Source organism: Columba livia, chromosome 8 (assembly GCF_036013475.1).
Source record: "Columba livia isolate bColLiv1 breed racing homer chromosome 8, bColLiv1.pat.W.v2, whole genome shotgun sequence".
Classification (NCBI taxonomy): domain Eukaryota; kingdom Metazoa; phylum Chordata; class Aves; order Columbiformes; family Columbidae; genus Columba; species Columba livia.
This window is the reverse complement of record NC_088609.1, coordinates 4,768,803-4,791,569: the sequence shown is the minus strand read 5'-3', so window position 1 is coordinate 4,791,569 and position 22,767 is coordinate 4,768,803. Positions and strand designations below refer to the sequence as shown.

Genomic DNA, 22,767 nt, shown 5'->3' with positions numbered 1-22,767 from the left:
GCTACAGTAGCAATGCTGTAACTGTTGTAATAGGGATCGCAGTAGCTTGGTGAGGTTCCTGCAGTTTCCCAAGGACTCTTGCTCACCGGTTCAACCCAAATCACTTGTGATGCTGGAAACCAAAGCAAGTGCGTCACCACATACTGCAGCGAAGCTGAGTGCAATAGGGTGACATATTTCACCAGTATTACTCACTGTGTTTTTTAATTCCCCTTCTATTTTGCTAAATTTCTGAAGATTTATGCATTCAGAAAAGAAGTTGTTTCCTTTTTGTGTAATCTGCCGTACTTGTAAGAATGATCCCATCTTTTCTCTTCTGAAGCACTTTGAGTCATTGGTTGACTTGCACGGGAATTTTCTATGTGTGAGTCAGGGCTGTAATTTACTCCAGTGTCCAGCTTGTGAAGCAGAAAAACTGTGCCCAGCTCTCTTGAGAGAAGTGTTTCCTTGTGATTTTCCTGAAAATCATTGCATCCACCATGCTAATTTGTTATTCTTCCAAGCTTAATCAACTGATGTAAGCTTCGGAGTTGTGCACATTTCAAATAGCACGTCTTGTACTGTTCTTGGAAAAAAAAGAGAGGAAAAAAAAAATCAGAGCTTTATATGGTTTCCCCTTTCTAAATTGATGTTTGTGTCACTCCAATATTAGCATGTTTCAAATCTGTTGATCAGCTGTGCCAGCCTAGGTTCGTATTTACACAAGTGCATACCCGGGAGAAGATGTGGAACCACATGGCTAAAAGGGATGTCACTGTGATAAAGAGATTGCTGAGAAAAGAATTGGTTTATCTAGGAGTGACCCTCTGTGGGGTCTGAAACCGAGAAGAATATATCGAGGGTTGGACTCGATGATCTCTGAGGTCTTTTCCAACCCAGTTGATTCTGTGATTCTGTGATATAAATGTGCCTGTGCACAGACACACAATGCTTTACATCTTGCCCTCCTAAATAAAAAGGTGCATGTGTATCTGCTTTTATTTTGGGTCTGCCTCTGTTATGGACTCTCTTCTGTCTGTAATGGAAGGTGATGCTGTATTAAGCCACCTGAGGTGTTCCTTTTTGGATTTTGATTTTGTTTTTTATATTACAGAAGGTTTACACTGAGATAGAAGACTTGCCTGTGGATGAGCTGTTCCAAATATAAACGGTTCCTATGAACGCTTCAGGGGGGGTGGACTAGTGTTAAATAACCTGAAAACAAAAGGCAAGGGAAAGCTGTTTGGGACATGATGGCTTTCTTTCCCTGTCCCTGCACCACCACTGGGGTCTGTGACGCTGTGACGTGCTGTCCTGGGCTGGCCGGGCACTAATGGGCTGAAGCTGCAACACAAGCAAGTCCATAGGACAGCGGCGTTGTGGTGGGAAGGTCTCCTGCTCCACCTTGGCAACAAAGGACCAACTTTGGAACGATCCCAGGGACCAGATGCTTCGCTAGACAGTGAATTAGGGATAAGCAGCACAGCCTGTATCTGCTCTGCAAGTTTTGTTTATGTTTAAGAATTTGTTTGTAAATGTGTAACCTGATGGATAAGTATTTAAAGCCACAGTATCCGGCTCCATGCAGGCTTAATGCAAGCTGTGGCAAAACAGGCAACACCTTAGAGCCAGTGGTGGCCAGCTGTTTTTGGTTTTGATTTCTTTCTTAAACGGTGTCTGTGGAGTTCAGGCATCTGCAAAGGAAGATGCTGGTCCCGAGGCTCTATTTAACAGGCCAGCACTCAGTCCATCCTTGCTGGACTTGTTCCTGCTGCTCTTGGAACAGCTGAGAAAGGATTTCCAGAATTTGAAGGAAGCAGGATATGCTTGCAGGTCCTGATTTAAGTGAAGAAAACCACAAACTTTCTCTGTCTTTTTCCCTTGTTGGGGATTGTAATCAGTACATGTACCAGGCATTTCTTCTCCCCTGGGCAGATCTGATCTCCTGGGTAATAATAACTATTTATGGAACAACAAGATACCAGTTTATAAACACTAGGCTTGTTTACTTCTGCTCTGTGGCTGCTCATTTCACATAGGGGTTTCCTGCCTGTCAAGGGTAAAGAAACTCAGCTGAGTAGACACATCTGTAAAGCAGTAATTTGCCTTGCTCTCCTGGTGGAAGATCTGTCCTGCTCAGCCAGCAAAGTTGTCCACCTGTACTTAGTAAAGATGGTATTTTAGCAGGAAAGAAGTAGTGTCATGTTTTCTAAGAGGAAAAGAAGAACTGTTCTGCTTCTCTCCTCCCAGATCTGGTATCTGCTGCTCATAGGGATGTGGGGGAAGGTTTGAAGTGGTGATCTCGTCTCTGAGAATCAGATTCTTCATTCTTCAGTACTGCATTACTAGGATTTGCTGTAACTGGGGGACTCCTAAACCGTGCCCAGATGGCAAATGAGAGGAAATAGCGATCATAGTTCAGTTTGGGTTTGTTTGTTTGTTTCTTTTTCCTCTCTCTTTGCATTAATAGGACTTGATTTCCAGTGGTTTACTCTCTCCTGTGGGTGGTTAGAAAACACAGAGGGTAAGCAGCACTTCGTTCTGCATAATTAGCTGCCAGACATTGCACCCTCTGAGAAGGGAGGAGACAGTGATGGTTCCAGGCCATCCAGGAGGAAACAAGCCATGTCTGCAGTGCTCCAAGATACAGGATAATTAGCTCAGAAATTCAGAGCTGTGTGAGATTTGCCGTGCTGGCTGTTGCACGTTCTGTCTCCATCTGAACCGTGGCCATGCAATGATGGACTGCTGAGATGTTTTGATAGACACCAGTCAGAGGGATGTTTTTGACAGATTTTTTTGTAATGATTAATGTCACTCCAGGCAGTTGTTTGTGTTTCTACATGTTTGTTTTTATTCATCTCCTATTTGTTTCCCTTTCGCAGCGGTGCCCAGTTCATCATAATGAGATTCAGGAAGCTGAAATCGGTCTCAATTAGTGAGGCTACTGTAAATATTTTCACTGACAGAACTGTCTTTATTCAGTTAAGATCTCAAAATATTTGAATATTGTTTTATTTTAAACAGTTAGAAGATCTAGTGATTCAAATAAAGTGATACCAGGAGGGCAGTTTATTCTGAGACAATCCTGTCTTTAGCTAATCTAAAGAAATTGTGCTCTCCGAAGATGCAAGAACCCAATGAAAGGCAGAGGGGAGAAGCATGAGAGGAAACGGAAGGTGAAAAGGTTCGCACAGACAAAGCATTTATTACTAGATCTAATTTTATTTAACAAAGTTGGTTGGCCTCTCTAGAAGCACGCAAGGTATCGTTGCCTGCAGTTGATAAGGTGAGTAATAATCTGAGTTGCTGGAGAGTGTGAAGCAGCCATCACCGATGCGACCATCTGCCTGGATAGGGGAGATGACCCATAAATATCCGAGACATCTGGCCTAGGAAGAGCTCTCAACAGCTTGTTCGCAATGACCACTCTGTGGCTGTTAAGGAGTAAAAAATCAAGCGGGAAAATAAGTACCAGAGCGCTTAAGGTTTTTCTGGAGCTGAGGGAATCTCTCATTTCTGTGCTATTTTTTAGCATGGCACTGCCCTTCAGCTTCTACTGAGTTTTCTTCCTAATACCTAAAGCCTGGCACATCAGCCCATATAAAGTGTTAGGCATGTAAGAGTTGAGGTTTCCAAACTTGTCCTGGTTTGCAGGCGTTGAGGGGGTTTGTCTGCTACATTTTGGTTTGGGTTTTTTGGGTTTTTTTGTAGACTACAGTGCACTTGCTGCTTGTCAGACAAACAATTTTTTTTAAAAAAAAGCCCAATTTCGCTAGAAAATCACCATTTAAATTCTTGATCAGTAGCTTGGAAATAACTACAAAACAAAAGCATAAAATTAACCAAGTGCAAACTTCTGAATATGTCTGACATCAATCTCTTGATTTCATGAGCTCCTAGAAGATTTTGGAGGCCTGTCTTGGCTGTGGATGCCAAGTGTCAACTCTACAATACTCTGACTCTGTAATGCTGCTTTTCACAGCAGCCCTGGGGAGGAAGACGATCTTTCCCTGTCTCCACCTTCCAGGGTTCGTTCTGTTCTGCAGCCCTGGGCTGGTTTCTCTCTCATGCAAGTCAATCACTTCCCTCCCTCTCCATGCTGGTCCCCAGAGCTCTGGGCTCCATCTGCCATTCCGTGTGGATGGAGTGCACAGGTTGGGTAGGACGTCCCCCTCCTTTACCCCTCTTAGGCTACATCCCTGTTTACTTTTTTCATAAATAAAATAGTAACGTTTGTTCATAACGTTTTTAAGTCTTCCACAGCACTTTGTAAATCCTGTATCAGGAGCTGTGCTCAGTCTGCATTCGTCTTAGCCATACTGGTTCCTAGCTGACCATAGCTGTCTGTAGACTTCCCAAAGTACAGTAATGGTACAGGTGAGAACTTGAAACAGGTCTCTCAACTTTCTTGGGGAGTTTGGGATCTCTAGTTATCCCATTTTGAAACAACTGGTTCTAGATGGCATGTGCCTACCCAAACCTTAGGTCTAGAACAACATAAGAGGGCAGAAAAGAGCTGAAAGTCACTTCCAGTCTTGAAATCCCTAGAAGCTGAAGATGACAGGACTAAGTGTATTAGAAGGTAAAGTAACTGCACCTTTGGGTTGCGGCTTTCACATTTAAATTTGAGTACAGGCATTTTAGAGGGGTGGCAGTGAAAACAGCCAGGAGAGGATTATATTGCGACTTGTAGATTAGAGTTCTGTTTTATATTTGTTTATTTGTGTGTGTGTTCTGTATTTCTACCTTTGTACCTAAAAACCTGACTTTATATCATGTTTGATACATTTCCACTTATTAATGTTTATAAATATGTAAAGGGTGAGTGTCAGGAGGAGGGAGCCAGGCTCTTCTCGGTGACAACCAATGATAGGACAAGGGGTAACGCGTTTAAACTGGAACACAAGAGGTTCCACTTAAACTTGAGAAGAAACTTCTTCCCAGTGAGGGTGGCAGAGCCTGGCCCAGGCTTCCCAGGGGGGTTGTGGAGTCTCCTTCTGTGCAGACATTCCAACCCGCCTGGACACCTTCCTGTGTAACCTCATCTGGGTGTTCCTGCTCCATGGGGGGATTGCACTGGGTGAGCTTTCCAGGGCCCTTCCAACCCCTGACATTCTATGATTCTATGAAAAGCCCTCTAATTTTGGGAAGCACAGTGGGACTGGATGGAACGGGCAGACTCTGGGACAGCCGATACGACTAAGAGAACATGTGCCAGTGGTCCAGACAGAGGTTCTGTGTGTCAGGGGCATTTTAAGGGAGCACAGGCTCAAGGGAGGGAGTACTTTGCCAATTTGATCTCGATCCCAGGGCCTGGCAGCCCCTGGAAGATCTCTGTTCCCTCTGGCAGATACAAACTGGTGGGCTTCCAGTGCGGGTAGCTCAGGAGAAGAGCCCACAGTTCACATCACCCCTGGAGCCTGACAGCCACCTTCACTCTGCTGAAGTGAAATGAGCTAATTTGTTTCCCAGCAGATTAATTGCTCGTGGTTTATTATAGAGACTATTTGGTGCCCTGTTTTGAAGACTGTTTGTTCCGGACAGCATGTTTTAGAATATGTTTGTATGTGCTGGCAAATTTTTCTTTTTTTTTTTTTTTTTGAAAAGGTCACCTTGAGTTTAGGAAAGTTTAAAGAGCTGTAACAGCTAAATAGATACAAGAAATTCAAACAAATCCTGAAGGTGGTTGGACTGTGGAATTCTTTTCAGCTTCTGAGTCTGAACTTCCTTAAATTTGCCAAATTAGTGAACTGACTCATTTACATCTGTATTCTAGGGCCCTCCTGGCTTTATTGCCTACAGCTGCCTTAGAACTTTCCAGGTTTTCTTAAATTACAGTATTTCATTAAAGTTATCCTTGTGCTATTGCCTTCGTTTCTTCATACTGCATCATGGCATTCTGACCTAAACCTGTTTACCAGAGTCTGGAGCTAAAATAACTACTGCCATTGTGTAGTTCCCTCTGCTGCTGAGATCTGTGTTGCCTTTCGCTTGTCTGTCTAAATGAATGACAGATATTTTTGCATGGGCTTGTCAGTGGTTTTATGCTGTGCAGCTTTGATCCCCTGGCTCTGCTGTGGTTAACGTTGTGAGTAACATTCTTGGAGGCTACTGGATTATTCTGCTGGCAAAAGATTATTCTGCCTTTTCTGTGCTGGGTCTTTCTGCCCATTCTGCACACTGTCCAATCTGGGTAGCCCAGAGGTTACAAGTGACAGCTGTATCTATCCATCCTTTTCTTCCTATGCTAAAATCTTCCATTTGTCCTGTAGACCACCATGTCTTCTGCTATGCTCTGATACTACAAGCACAAAAACACTTGTCAGCTCGTTCTGGTGAACCACTGTTCATGATTTCTGTTGCTCTCTGCCTCTGAACCTGTAGGAACCGCTTGGCAGCTGGATGATAATGATCGTACTTTAACATTTGATGTGGTGCCATGTTTTTCGTGTTTGGAATGTGCATTGGAAACAGGAGAAATTAGTTTTGGCTGGAACTTCAGTGCAATCTTGCAAGCAGTAAATAACAAAGACTTTAACAGGAAAAGAGAACCCAAACACTTAGTGTTCTGGATTGGCTTGTATGAATCAGCAAGTCCTGCATCTGTGTTGCTAAATAACAAGACCTGATTGCTAAATGTAACGCAAATAGTATACCCATGTAGAGGCATAACCCATGGGATTCTGCTCCAAAACTGATCTACAAACAACATCAAGCTGCTTCCTCTTGACATAGCTGAGCTCTGAGCTAGGACTTTCTCTTTTTAGTATTATTACAGTAATGTGCTTCTTTCTGCTCTTGTTTACACTTCTATCGCTCCTTTTAGTCTCTTGTAAAACTGCTGTTAAGTTCATCCTCCTCATTTGTCATACTTTCAGCGACAAGATCTGCCTCCTTTCGCTAACTCTCTCTTTTCCACTCTATTAAATTCAGGCTTATTGGCCTCTGCAGGACTCTGCGGACAGTTACTGCCAACCACTTAACTGTTAGCTGAGTTAAATGTAAGATCTTCTTGTCTTTCCAAGCAAATCTGGGAACATTCTGACAGCTCTTACAAGCTGTTTGCAAGCCTATAGTGGATTTAATTGCAATGATAATTTATTAGACGATGCTTTCCTGTAAAATATCCAGAATTATGTAATTCTTGTATCTAGGTACCTGAGACTAGGGAGAAAAACAAGATGAGGTGGAAGAGAGCTCATCTGGTTGGTAGAAGGAAAATAAACTTGGTTTGAATTGCGTTCTCTTTCTCTGCCAGATGTTGTCGCAAACTACCCTGCGAGTTTGAGTGTGGTAAGTTTGAGCAGCACGTTATATAGTGCATACACGAGGCCTGAAATAGTGGGGGTACACCAGCCTTGGGAAGGAGGAGGAGCTCATCCGTGGCTCTTGTGCCAGGGCTCTTAGGCCTCATGGGTGGCTTTGTTCTCTCTGACATGGCTCTGCTGCTTTTGGGACCAAGCCGTTCCCACAGCATGGTGTGCCAGGTTGTCTTGGCTGTAGCTGGAGGTCCTCGCACAACGCTGTGTCACGTAGTGGGGATGTGCTGTAAGGTCTCTGATGTCAAGGTAGGTTAGACCATCTGTTGGTTTTTATGTTGTGTTTCTCAGCTGTGTTCATTAATTGGAGGGAGATGGAGTTAATCTAATGCATTGTGACCATCTTGAAGAACAACTCTGTGCATTGCAGAAGAGTAAAACCACATTTTATTAACACATAACAGAAATGCACAACAATGAGGGAGATTACTGTAAAGTGACCATGGTAGTAATATAGGACAGGCTATAAATGTTAAGGATCAGCCTCATGGGAAATTTCTACATGTCAAATCCTTTGCTGCCTCTGCTATTTCTTCTTATATTTTGATTTACGTGCTCTAACTTATGTTGATGAGAAGGGAAGAGAAACTCTTACTTTGTTGTCTTTCAGCTGGCAGACAATTGGCAAAGCATTTTGCCCACAGGAAGAAGAGATTCTCTTGTCCATTATGCATAGTGTTTTACTCTAGTTTGGGACTAGGCAAAAAACGAAAAGACTAATAATGAGAACTCCTGTAAGGTGCTGATTTATTGTGGTTTGTCACTGTTTTCTGCTTTGCTTGTTTGTGCCATATGAGTTTAATTGATGCGACTGAATTTACTGTCTGTAGTTTGGTATCTGGAAGACTGAAGGGGAAGCTGGAATAGTTCAGTTACAAGTGTATGAGCTCTGGCTGCCACAGAAAAGTATAGATTTCATTTCTTTCTAAAGGCTCACAGCTCCTGCAAGTGCTGTAAGAAGTAGTTACAGAAGGAGGGGAGCCAGCCGCGGTACCAGAGAAGTATTCAAAGTGCACGTGTCACTCTCTTGCAAACCCTAGGAATTATGTACAAAATAAGTATTAGCACAGCTATGTGGAAGCAGTCAGCACATTCATATGTTGTAGCGGACATTTAACAGTCCATTAGTATTTCTGGTGACATTTCCACAATGTCTAAGGCGCTGATTAAAAGTGCATCCGTAATGGATTATGCTTCAAGAAGAGGACATTTATGTGCATAGACCCCCAACTGTAACGCAATATTAATGTTCATTTGTAAAATTTATTTTGAAGAGTGGGAAGAATGTGCCCAATTAAGCCATATTTCAATAATTCTTCACTCTGTGTGTGATGCTTTATACTACTGTAGCGTAAATGTGGTAAGAAAAAATGCATAGAAAATATTTTCACAATCCGACTGAAGTTTCTTTTGCGATCCGTTTAAAGTCTTTGACTTTAAATCAACTTTTCCAAAGTTTACTTTGTATCCACATTTTATGTACCTCAAAGTCTGATTTGTTTTTTTTTAAACTATATATGCTACAGAGGTGTAAGAGCTGAATGCATTCAATACCTCTGAAATCTAGGCCAAAGCTTTTTAGACTTACTTTGCTTAAATTGACTTAGAAAACGGAACGCTGCGTATCCTATTCTGAAAATGTTGACCTCAATCACTGAAAGTTACTAAAGCACAAAATTTCACATGGAGATGGAAAAGCACACCTTGTGCTGCCTTTCCCTTCGAATGATGTAATGGGATAGTGGTTGAACTGCTCTGATAAAGCTTATCACAAAATAATTTCTAAGTCAGTCTTGTCATAGAGCAAATAGTCTCAGAAAGTTATAGATGGCGAAGGGATAAATTTAACGGACTCAGTGCTTGCTTCACAAGCAGCAAAGGATTAACTTCAGTTTTTCTTTCTCCTTCATTCAGACGGGGAAAGATAATGAAAGAAGGGCTAAGGAGACTGAGGTGCTTCCAGCAGAAGATAACAGGGCCTGTCGAGGATGCTGCTGGGAAGCAGGAGGGGGAGAGCTCTGGATGAAGGGCAGTTCTGTGCCCTGTGAATTACAGGAGCAGCAGCGGTTTAACAACCTTTGCTAAATGACCAAAACGTGGTGTTTGTGTTGTCAGGAACCTTGGCTTCATCACACGGGCTCTGCGTGGGAATGTTACAGTCCTATGGATGTCCACAGTCTCTTTTGAGACATTTTGAACTCAGGCTCTGATAGAGCTTGTAGGGAATAAAACCTGCCATCCGGCTGCCAGTGTTACCCAAGCGCTAGCCGCTCTTTTTTTCGACAGTCTCTTGCTTTATAACTTTTGTCGAATCAGCTGGCTTAATGCTGGAATAATGTAGAAGTGAAACCTCAGATCAGATAAACTGAAGTCCTTACTGCTCCCATGGTGGGTTTGGATTCAGGAAATGTCCAGCTTTGCACTGGTACAAATTATGAAACCAGCTCGCATGTCTCAGCTGCATCATTTACAATTTTCTGCTAATCTCTACATGTTTCTTAAGGTTATTGGGAGCTACAACTAATAGAGGAATTGATAGATTGTTGAGTTATGGCTTGAGGACAAAAGTGAAGCGGCTTCCCTGTTTATACTTATTTTTAGCTTTCCCTGTGCAGTTGCACAGTTTCTGTAGTTTGTCAGAGAACTGTGCTGATCAAAAAAACCCAAACCCACAACCCATTAAGGAGGAGGAGTTGTCGATTTTACTGTCTGTTTCCTTTACAACAAAACATAACATTCTGCAGTGGTGCCATAATGCGAATACTTGCTGGATGTGCTGGGCTTTCTTGTTGCATTATTCTCTGCTCTGTCACTGTCCTCTCGCCCTGTCCTGCAGCAGCAGTGCTGGCTGGGCTGTGGTCCTAAGGCTCCTCATGCAGTTCTTGTTGTATCACAGAGCTCTGATAACTTATCATCCCTACTGCAAAGATGTTAAATGAGGTGGGTAGACATTGGGCATTTGACTAGACTACAGTTATTGAGACTCGCGCTTCCCTGTCTTGGTTAATTAATTTCTCCTCTTCTGTGTCAGCTGAAAGGAGTAGTTAATTGCTTTCTTTATATCTGTTCTACAGGAGTCATTGAGTATGTATAGGCACCCTCAGTTCAGAGGAGTTTAGGGATTTACACTTAAACACATGCTTTGATTGGTCAAAATATTCTTGTGTGTTTTAGGCCAGATAAATATACCATTTGGCAATGGGATGACATTAGAGCCACACATTTCCAGTTTTGATATTTAAGCTGTGATTTCCAGAGGACAAAATCCTGTAGTCAGATACATTAATCCAGTTTTCACAAGCTCTCTCTGGCCAAGCATTAGGTCAGCGGAATAACTACTGGTATTGGTCAAATTAAATGCCTTTTTTTCCATTTTGTAATCTTATCACTCTGTTAGGCTGATTGAGGTCAGCAGGAATGACAGCATTTGTATAAGATGGAGTTTTAGCAGACCCTTGTTTCTGTGGTTTGACCTGGTTAGGAATTGAGCTCTTGCAACTTTAATGTTCCTTGGCCCATGGGGAGAAGGATTCACGGAATCACTGACTAGTTGAGGTGGGCAGGAACCTCTGGAGATGGTCTCGTCAACCCCTCTGCTCCAAGCAGGGTCATCTGGAGGGCTGTGTTGAGTCTGAATATCTCCACAGGTGGAGACTCCACAACCTCTATGGGCAACATGTTCTAGTGTCTGACCACCCTTGAACTAAAAGTTGTTTCTTATTTTGAATGGAACTTCTTGTATTTCATTTTCCCTATTGCCTCTTGTCCTGTACGTTTGGCACCATTGAGAAGCGTCTCTCTACCTTCTTGACTGTTTACCACTTCCCTTGTTATATATCTTTGTTCTTCACATCACAAACCAGTGTCCAGCCTCCTTTGTCACTATACCATACTCTGCCAACTCCATTCTCCCCTGTTGTCTACTGAGACCTGCACAGATCAGCATCCTGATCCCACACCCCTTAACACCATAAACACATTTTTCTCACTGCTCTTTTCCATTACCTTCCATGTTTCCCAGCTGTGGCCCTCGTTCCCTGTCTCCTGAGCTTCTCCTGCACTTTCCTCACCTGGAAGAACAAATTCAGGCATGAAATTCAGTGTCGCTGAGGTGCGGTACAGCGGGAACCACCTCGATGCAGTAGTAGTTCAGTATCGTCAGATCCACAGATCTGCTCCGAAACAGAAGCATAGCCTGTCTCTCTGGGAAGGATGGATTCTGTATGAGCAAAAATGTGATGTGCTTAGTTTGCAGGGTAAATGCCATAGGTGCGTGCAATTTAATGAATGGCAGGAAATTCGTAAATTGCGTCAACTTTTCTCAGGTCTCAATGAAATGGAAATAGACCACGTTTCAAACTGCTCTAACCTTACAGAGTTTCTTGAGACAGGACCTGAATAAGAGATGCATAATTGTATATTAATACAAATAATCAAACAGCTATAATACTGGTAGATTTTTTAAAAAGCAAGAATGTGAATTCTTCCTCTTTAAGGCATTGATTTTGAAGCTCATCAGGGCTGGGAAGAAACTGTATCTCTGGTCAGTTTATTCCACTGTGGCTTAGAACAAAGTTATTTTACTTTTGTGGGAAGTATGTTCCTATTTTTTGGTTTAGATGGAATTGCTTATCTGATTTGGTGTAGCCTTGATACTTGAAGTAATACATGTCCTACTGTCATGTAATTGAGTAAAAACATGTGCAGCTGCACACATCTTATTCGTAGCATTTTTCAAAACCTGCTAGCTAATCTAATCTCAGCTAATTGATTGAGTGATTTCAGTGTCTACCAGGGGTAATTCTTCAACACTTCCCACACAAGACTGGCTCTTAAGTCAGCATTGCTGGATCAAAGCACATGTATTACTGTACTTCCCACAGGTCAATAGAGACAAGATGTGAGTGTCCAAGGCAAAACTGTACAGAAAGTGGGATGGGAGGGTCTCTGGTCACCTCCTTTTGTGCTGTCCTATTGAAATGGCTCAGTTGGCCAGAGTTGCAGTAACACTTCTCTTCTTCCTGTGCCTGACTTGTCCCCATGCCAGCTCTTTGACAGCCGCAGGACATTGCTGCAGAGGCAGTTTTCCTGTGTCTGAGCTTTAATTCCCACGCTAGCTGGTGGGTAAAGAGGAATAATGTGGCCATTTGTCATTTGCGTCTGGACAGGCCTCATCTCCTTAAGAAATAAGTCTTTTTGAAACCTAGTGTTTTACTCCTTGTGTGCAGCTGCTGAAGAACGTTGGCCAGCTCAGGAGAGCCAGAGGGGATCTCCTTGGAGCAGTTGGTGGCTGCTATCACTGCCCCTTCTTGTTCAGCGCAGTCTGTGCATGTAGCGACTTCACGTTGTTCACCAGCTGGAAGCCCAGACCACTTTCCGAGCGTGCCGTGGTTTCTGTGCGCTGTTTCCCAGACAGCAGCTGTGGCTCATTGTACACGTATGGCCCTTTACTCCTTTACAGATACTTAATTTCTGATGCTCCTGTCAGGAACTACATTGTGCAGAGAGATATTTTTCAGTCATATGCAATAAATCTGAAACTTCCCAGCCATCTAGAACTACCAGACATCTTGGGGAAGGCTGTCCTGTGTGAACGCAGGAGGAGGCTGCGCTCTTTATGTGATGGGAGAGGCTGGTACCTGCAGTACTCCTTGATAGGCCAAAAAGGGGTAGTTGCTCCCGTAGTATAGGTGAGAGCAAACAGCTTGTGATAGACACCAGAGAAGCCAATCAAGAGTTCTAAGAGATAGAGTCTGAGGACCACATAAGGAACGTAAGAAATGGATTTAAAGGCTTCTGCTGCACAGAGGTAGAGTGTTGCTTCCCAGATGTGAGTTGCATTAAGCGAACCTTCTTGAAGCTTGGTAACGTCAAATCACAAAGGGAGAATAAAGGAAGACCTTGAGGGTAAAGAGGTTTGAGAGGTAGGAGGCAATATGATTGCTGAGGCAGCTGGATGTGGAACAAATGTGATAAAAACATCTGTCCCTGTTAGTGCTCGAGGGGAAGGAAGCAAGAGAGCAGAGGGAGATCTGATCTTCTGTGGTGGGTCTTCTGGCTGAGCTGCACTGAACTCTCCCTTGGCTTTCACTACAGGGGAGAAAGGTGGAAGGGAAAAAACACTGATAGAGTCTTTCTGCATGATGTGTTTTTATTTGCATGCATCAGAACAAAAGAGATTCAGTTCTTCATGCATCACGTCACATACCTGAGCAACTCTTCGCTCAGGCTTGGCTGCAGAATGTCTGTGAAAATTCTAGGGGAGTCTGGGCAAACGTTTGGAGGAGAGATCCGTTGCTGGAAGGGAAAGGGGGTTGCTGATTAGACAAACCACATCAAGCTCAAGAAATCCACTCAGCTGAAAATGTTTGAAAGCTCTGTGTGAATGTTAGAGAGGAAATATTTCATGTCTTTGTCCTGTTTTTATGTTACCTTGGACGTCCATCTATTACCATTTTTGGGAAAGAGATTTTGAACTCTGATCTGACCCAGCGCAGTCTCACATCGTTAGGTAGGATTTTCCTTACTGCTGGTCAGGCAAGCGGATGAACTCTTAAAAAAATAATCTCAAGCTAAAAATCAAACAACACTTTTCCCCCTCCCTCGGAGACAGTAAATTCTGATGCAGTAACTGTAATTACCAAGAAAGCACAGATTTCTGATGCTTGTGCCTCTCTTTTGGGGTTGGTGTTGGTGGTTGAATGCTTGCACAACTCAGTGCCTCGAGATCACTGCCTGCACAATACAGGTTCTTTGCATGCATTTCAAGAAATGCCACGATGGCTTTCAGGGAGTGATAACAGTAAGCAAAACAGGCAAAGTTTGTTCAGATTTGTGCTTTGCAGCATTAAGCACACTCTAGATATCCAAAGAACAAATAGCCCTGGAATGAAAGCTCACACGAACTGTTATAGATTCTCCAAAGCTGTGCTGGCCACAGGCAGGTTTGGAATAAATTTGTTGATGCTGCTGCACATCAGCCTGTTGTTATTTCTACTGGAGCTACTCTTGTGTTTTTATTCCTAACTCCTGTTGTCAGTATGGGATATACTAATCCCTGTAACCAGTGATGCCATTTTTCAAAGGTTAGCTGATAAAAGTTGAAGGGAGTGGACCTGTTTCCTTGCCTCCAAAGCTTGGTGTCACCAGAGGGGCCGTCAATTTGATTCACTTCATGACTGGTCAAGATACTAAAATGAAAACCATTGCTGCAGAGCATGTATCAGGCTGTGGTAGTGGAAAAATGTGCCCTGGGAATATTCAGAAGTAATTACTAAAAGATAAGTTCGGTAACATGAGTGACCTGATTTGTTTAGAAGACAGATTACTATGCTGAATTCAACAAAGTGCTGATCGTCTCTGAAAATCTTTTCTTCAGTCATTTGTAGGCTTGAGTTTCGACAGTGATGTTTATACAGCATCGACGTGAGAATCTGCAGGTTTTACAGTTGTGTTGCTCGTGAACTTCACTGCCAAGTACACTTAGTCTGTAACTCAGGAAAAGCAAGATGTCCAACAGAAAAGAAACGTACAATTCAAGCGGGCTGAGCGTGAGCATTACAGAGGTGGAGAGAGTAATGTGGGATGATATTACACTGTTTTCTTGCTCCATGGTTGTCTCTTTGGAGTCCGTTTGAACACTTGCCCAAAGAGCACCCATAAATACATGTGGGAAGCTCTCCTTTTGGCCAACAGCATTGCTATTTTGCTGGCTAATGAAAATCTGCTGCTTCTCTTGTCTTTGAGGTCAAGGGATAGTCGACTAAAGTAGCCCTTCAACTTTTCTGTTTAGACAGGGAACTTTAAGAATATCCCAAATTAGATGGGGTGGTGGACTTCAACATTTTTTTGACTACTCTAAGCTAATATGGAGAAATCGTTTTGAGAAAAGTAACTATTTGGGGAAAATTTGGAAGGGCGATCAAAATGTTTTCTAGAATTTTATTGCAGCTTTGAATAATAAATCATTAGTATTATTTTTAAGAAACTTTATTTGGTAGCTTGAACCATAGCTTTTCTGTTATTTCTTATGTTGTACTTCAGTAAGTTCAAAGAAGTGACTAAGTATTTGTTGATTTATTGCAGGCTAGAAGCACTTAGGATGATAAGATATTAGAAATAGCTGGTGGTTAAGATTGCTCACTATTTATATTATGGTCTTCGTTTTCCTTTGCCAGTGCATTCCAAAGCTTTCACTTTCCAGGCTGTGAGCTTTCATGACTACTTCTAGTTTTCCTTACCAAGGTGATTGTTTTGTTAAAAGTAAGATCAAACAAGAACAAAATGCCTGCAGTCTGTCATTGTAATGGAGAGATTCCTTGCGCCGTCACACCGAGCATGTCTGCTTCCAAAATGCCAGGAGTGAAAAGTTAAATTCCTTCATGGATTTAGTTTTAAAACTTTGAAGAAGTGGAATGAAAACGTGAACACCTTCTCTACGACAGATGTAAATTGTAATTGTGGCGCGCTTGAAAACAGTAATGGTTGTGTATGCCGTCTAAGTGGTTAGACAAACATAGGTGGGCAAGAGAAGAATGAGAAAATAAAACAAAACTGGGTGATGCCAAGAACATAGAGTGAATAGACTGAATTCCAGGCTGAGGTGCAGAGCGAGTTACTTCTTTTGTGGCTCCCTGGTGGATCCATGGAGATGCTGGGTTACAAGGTCACTCTGTACGTTTTTCCACGCGCGCATTGAGGGTATGGAAAGCTCCCAGGTGCAGCAGGGTTTCTGTGTCAACTACCGGTGCTGCACACTGCAACTGCTTAATATCGGGTCGCCTGAGGGGTCACGGGGAGGATATCAGTGATAGGAGTCAACTTATTGATGCTCTCTATAAAGGCTGAATGCAGTTCACGCAATTAAACCATGCTGCTGGGACAAAAGTAGCGGTGGATCAGCAATGTTCAATGTTCCTGGTAATGTTCAGGAGTGACTACAAATGCCCATCTTGAATATGCCTGCAGCGTTTATTTGGTTTGAAGTTTGGGATCACTCGGACTGCACTTTGTCCATGTCCATGTGCACTTTGTCCACTCCTTTGATAACAGCCAGAAGACATGTATTTTCCACTTTCACCATTATGTCTTATTTTCTTTCCCACAACTATAGGAAAAGTGTTCTTTATCAAGGGCACTGAACAGAAGGCATATTTGTGTGGGTTTTTTATCCCCTCATCTTCACTGTAGCCATTTCCTTTAGTAGCTAATAATATTTAGTATTTATTTCAGTGACTTACGTAAATCTCAAATGCATAAACCAGCAGCACCCTTCTTTCTACTGCCTTTTCTTGTGGGAACTTGCTGAAATGAACTATCTCATTGAAAAACTCCATTCCTGGAATGAGAACTGTTGTACTTCATTTGGTGCAATAAGAATAATTGGGAGGGTCTCTCTGCTTTGATTAGTGAATCAAGGAGAATCTCAGTTCCTCCAGGAGGTTTATAGTATATTGGAAAGCAAGCTTTTAAGAACTTACCTTGCTCTTCAGGTATCCATCAAACCTTGGTGCGGAGTCGTTGGAAGAAGTCAATGCCATGGGTGCTGTTGTTGCCGTGCAGTCTGTTACCACATGCATGTTGAGCTTGGACTTGGGGACATGACAAAGCACAGGACCATGGCTGGAAGGACAGGTCTTATTTTTGCACCTGTGTTGGAAGTAGGACAGGAGAAGTCTGCATGGTTCATGGTTCTTTTCTTTGTCAGAGTAGTCAGGTGGCACCTCTGGTCTCTTCTTCCTTGCCTGATCTCTGACTCAATCCAAATACTTTGTGTGTGGGATGATGAAGAAAGGACAGAGCTGTCTGCTGTTTGCAGTTTTCTCCCCTGCACCCACTTGCTTCTTGAGTCAGTAAATCCTTTCAGTTTTGTCAGGTGGCCTCTTACATGGAAACTTACTTCAGTGTCCAGTCTGTGTGCCTTATCTCTAGAAGCAGTACCCAGAAAAAGGTTTTACAAGCTCAGTGTCTTACCCTTGTTTTGTTAAAATACTTGTTTATTTTTAAAACCGCGGGGCCAAAGGAGAGAGGCTCATATTAAACAGTGCTGATGTTATCTGGAAGATTTTAATGCATGTTGCTTTACAGATTGCTCTTAGGCTAATGGCTGGAATTAATAAGGTGACAGAAGAGACAAGGAATTACATGAAACTGGGCGCAGGGTCCATCCCATATCAAATATTCTTTCCAGTTACAGAAGGACCTACTGCCACCTGGGGGGCAAAGCCCCCACTGAAAACACTATTTCCACTTGGGGTATGTTTTGGCCTTTTTTTGTATAGGTTCTCAGTCAGAGTCTGTAAGATGCAAAAATCCTTGGAGGTTTTTGCATCTGGTTGAAGGAAGAAAAAGCCTCTGTCTGAACCTTAAATAGTAACAACTGGCTGCCCCCAGTTCGTCCTGCGCTACGTTGTGAAGTCTATTGTGCAGCGGAGTAGCAGAAACACATCTGGAATTTTTCCCGTTGGGGTTGATATGGATCTCATTAATAGCAGCTTTGTAATCTGTCTGTAACTGGTTTTGGTAAATGGTATTATTCTGATATTAGGGGGTTTTTTTATATATATTGTACACATGCACATCGGGTGGCTGTACATGGGAGATGGCATCTAAATCTGTATTATCCTGTTTCACTTAATAGAAGAAAAAACGCTTATTTTCTGATTGGATGAATTACATGGCTTTGACTACTTAGGCAAGCTTGAAAATCACACAACTGTTTCTTGAACAGCTTCCTGCAAGGAGGAGCATGCCAAGGTAAATTGTTTAGGCATTAGGAATATGTGCAATGGAGAACGTTTCCACCCTCACTGCGTTTTAGTTAGGATGTCCGCCTTCTGTGTGGTGCAAACTATGACGTGGATTCCAACCAAGAAGCTTTCTCCTGTTTCAAAACGTTGGGAGAAGTGCGCTTGCGCGGCATCTCCCGTGCTTTCAGCCCCTTCTTGCTTTTGCTGCAGAGTTCATTCTTGTTTCTACTTCATACCTTCCTGATTTTTCAATGAAACCATAGACTTGATTAGATATTGTCATTGCTATGCCAGTTTATGTCAAACCAAGATTGTGATGACTAAAAAAAAAGACAAAAAGATTGTAAGAACCGTCACAGCAGACTATCTGTGTGATTGTCTTTGAGCACCAATTCTATGTCATACCAAGAAGATGAACAATTTACTTCTTGTCATTGTTTCTCTGCATTTAATTATCTGCCTGTCTTGAGTGCTGTAGCCAAGTATTGGTGCAATAGCTTCTACAGACTTTTTTCCACCCTCACTTTTATTGTTTCACTTTCATTTCCTGTTTGCATCTGCAAGCAGCCTTGTCCTTTGCCTGTGTTTTTGTTGGGGAGGCTTTCTCCAGAACACCTTAAAGTCGCTGTTGGGAGCTGGACTGGTGAGAATTGCAACTTACAAATATTCAGTAATAATGAGTCAGGACAGAAAACGCACTTCCTTCAGATTTCTGAGCTTTTATTAGTTATTGAGGTCTCATTTCCAACTATAAGGAAAACCTTTTTCTTTTTTTTAGCATGAAAGCTTCTCCCAGGAGTGTGATATGAGGAGCTGTGTCCTGTAGAATGTTCAGAATATTGCACTACATGTAATAAAATCAGAAGAGCTGACAATACCTCTGTTAATGGCGTGGTGTATGCTTTGCAGCAGATTAGTATTTTCCATATCACCTCCATTGAGATTTTTTGCATAGATTCTGCATTGATCATTCCTGGAGTATATGAGCCTTGAAAAAACTGAGACTGTTCTTTTGCAGAACAACCCATCTGTTTCAGTAACGATGCCTGAAACATTGATATTTCTTCTGCCAGCAGCAGCAGCAGAAGAAATACAGCAGAAGAAATACACTTATACTTCAGTAAGACTTACATGGGAAGTTTTTTCCCCAAGCAGATTTTTGACCTGGATAAGGGCACCATGCCAGAGGTGAAGGAACATCAGGCATTCAGGAACCAAATGAATTACGAAGTCTGGTCCTATGCAGACACCAAATCATACAACCCTTTCATAAACCAAGCAAGCTTCACCTCAGGTCGTTTGTTTTGCACTCTCCTGCCTTCCTTGGCTTCCATCACAAGGCTGTTTTGGAGCTTACTGGTTTTAAACATTAATGACCTTATTTTCATCTTGTATTTGTGTCTATTTGTTCATTAGCTTCAGTAGCTCTTTCCTTCCGTGCTGCATCCCCTGTGCTGTACAGAGAGCAGTCACATCTCTTCTGTGCTGAGCTGGGCTAAACAGTAGGTGCATTTTTGGTTTAGCTGATGGTTGAAGGCTCTTTTTCATCATTGTTCTATTCTCTACATATGTACCAACTTGTTTTCCGCTTTCTTGATGTGCATGCGCAAAAACTATCTATGCTGTTTGTTCTAGACAGAAGAACTAAGTATTCCAGACTCCTTCTTCAAGGGCATTATTAGTTGTTATGAAGGACACTAAAGATTTCACTAGTCCCTTCAGTGCTTTCAGATACAAAAATTGCTCTGATGCAGTAGGATTACCTCAAGATAGATATATACATTAAATAATGTGGTAGGAGGAAACAAGATCAGGGGCTTTGAAACAGTGAAGTGCAATTTGTTGTCTCTGCCAGCAGCTCAGGACAGTCAGACATGGCAGCGGTGGCAGGAATGAGCAGTGGATGTGGAGGATTGCTGGCAATAGCGTGGCTGTGGATTGACTTCTCTGCTGGGAGAATAAAGAAGACAGTAAGGTAGCTTTATAAAAGCAAAGTTCAGTCACCGAATTTTAGCAGACAAGTTATTTGGTATCTGTGATGAAAGACAACAGGTCAGAGATGGGACCTGTGCCCATCATCTGCAGTCTTCTGGAATGTGTGTTACATCTTCACCAGGAAAATCAGATTCCCTGCCTTTTGGGAGTGCAGTGGTGCACAGCAGCAATTAGCCTAGATGAACACTCTCCTATTCTTTTTCATTAGAAACAGCAATCTCCTTCCCGTCCCAGTGCAATGTGAGCTGGAATATAATTGTGCTAAACTTTGGTCAACTAGCAAAGTTGCTGGCTGGCATCTTCCACGTGAGCTGATTTTTTTCTGGCGGGGAGAAGGATTGGACCCTTTCTCCTTCTCTCCTCATCTCATTTTTATTTGCACGGAAGGTTTTGAAAACAGGCAGTAATTACAGTTTGCTTTTGCTCACCTTCATCATATTTCTAAATAGCATGTAATCTCATCTGTTTGGCTCAGTGCTCCCTCAGAGGCCTTGAACACCCCACCTGCTCTTCGTAGGAAAAACTAGATGTAATTCAATCTTGCATCTTTGATAATAACACATGAAAAACAAACTATGACATTGAAGTGATGTTAGGCGACTGGTTTTTAAACTAACATCATTCTATGCTGTCTAGAAGTCAGCTCTTCACCCTTGCATAATTGTGTTTTGGTGTTAGAGGCTTTGGTGAACAATGACAAATTTTGTGTGTTATTTTATATGCTGCACCATGAGGCAGGTCAGGACAAAGTTTCTGCCTTGTCTGAATGTTATAGCGCACTTTTTTTGGTGGTTTTGTTTTGTTTTCCCAAAAGGAAGCCAACCTTTAAACCAAGCTTCTTGTTATTTTTGTGTGTGGTTTTTTTTGTCTGAAGCATTTGGAGAATCAGCAAAGTCTGAGGATTTGATTAAAGCAGGCAAACTGATTTCTTTCTGTCTTCAGTATTTACAGTTTAGCTCAAAACTTCCAAGTCCCTGTAATGGTTATTTCCATTATACAGAGACGCCCTAGGTAAGCTGCTCAGGGCACTTTGTTAGATCTCGTGCATGTCAGAACGTAGTCAGTTAGCAGGAGGGACTGAGCTGATATTAAATCAGTCCTTGATTTTGTGCCTTGGTGGCGCGTAAGCGCAAGATGTTAACGACTGCAGAAAGGTTAAACTTTACGTGTCTTCCTGTTTATCACAAAGGTACAGGGTACAAACAGAAGGCAGTCTTGGCAGGCAACAGGCTTGCAAAATCCATGTGCTGCTTATCTACAGTTGTGTTTGTGCTGAAATCTGATTACCGTATATGAAGGTAAGTACTTCAGAATCCCAAGGAGCCTGAAGGGTAGCTCTTGATTCCCAACTGCAGCAGACTGTCACTTGGGTACGTGGTCACCTCCCAGCAATGACAGCCCAGTGTGAAAATGGTTCAGAACTTCAAAAGATCATATATTGGATCTTCTCTCTTAAAGTAGGCACATCTATGACTAACTCATACTTAATAGATGCAAACTGGTTCTTAAAAATAGTACAATAAAATCAGAAACTAATGTAGTTGATGCATCTCCAGGCAATAGATTTCAATGTGTAATAATCCCAAGCATAACAAACCTTTTTCTACTGTTTAAGTTTCCTTTGCTACATTTTAATCCCAGGACTACTACTTCTATTTACCAGGGATGTGGAGATATTACCTTTCTCTTTCGCAGCAGCCTTGTAATATTTAAGAGCTTATGTCCTCTTTCAGTTGTCTCTTTTCTAGACTAAACAAATTCATTTATTTCTAGCTTTCCTCAGACTAGGTTTTCTGGACCTTAGATCTTTTTCACAGCTCTCTTTGGCCTGTGTCCAGTTTATACATCTTTTTTGCATGGGGCCTGGAGCTGATGCTTTCTGATTCTGAATAAAGTGCAGTGCTTAACAGGTTGTACAGTTGTGATAGTTACATTTTTCAGTCATGATAGGATGTTTATCTTTTTTGCGGTAGTGTAACAACGTTCAGTGCATGAACCACAGCGCAGAGGATGGAGGCCCTTTAAGATGTGTTGGAGCAGCTGGCTCGGCTCTAAATAGAGCAGTGAGCGGGCAATGGGAAAATGCCTCTGCTGAAGAGTTTAAACAAGCTCCTAGGTGGAGAGCAAAGACGGCCAGAAGGCTGGTGATGCTCCAAAGTGCCTCAAAGATACAGAGCAGCCATTCCCAGGGCAGGAGGCTGAGGTAACGGAGACTACTGCTGCATGGTCCGCAGGTAGGCTGAGGGTTTTTTGTTCAGCAGACTTTGCCTGCCTCTTCCTTTTCTCCATTTATGGAATAAAACCTGTTCCGAGGTGTTTTCTTGGAGTACACAGGCATTTACTGCCCATTCCTGTCAGGACCATGGACCTCATGGTCCTTCTTGCAGAGCTGCAAAAGAAAGTGATTATACCAGCTCAGTAATGGACAAAACCCAAAGGGCAGAGTTATTAGGAAAGGGCAGAGAACAAAGCAAAGCAGTGTTACACCGCTGCATAATTCAGGGCTGTCTGTGTAGTGCACAGCCAAGTAGTTGGGGACTTTTCAGCCTGAAAGTGACAACTGTAGTTAACTCGGAGTCTGTAGTCCTGAATAGCCTGGGAGAAGATGGACAGGGATCCATGGCTCACTGCCTCTTCCAAAAGAACTGGGGGTCTCAAATGGCAGTGGTGGGGTGCACTGACCCAGCGTGGCCATTCTTCAGTACAAAGTTGTCTTTACCATA

General features: G+C 42.5%; 1 protein-coding gene across 17 annotated transcripts in view; it reads left to right on the top strand.

Moving 5' to 3' along the window:
• Nucleotides 1-22,767, top strand: part of ST3GAL3 (ST3 beta-galactoside alpha-2,3-sialyltransferase 3) — a 194,705-nt gene that overhangs the window by 91,942 nt on the left and 79,996 nt on the right. The window lies entirely within an intron of this gene.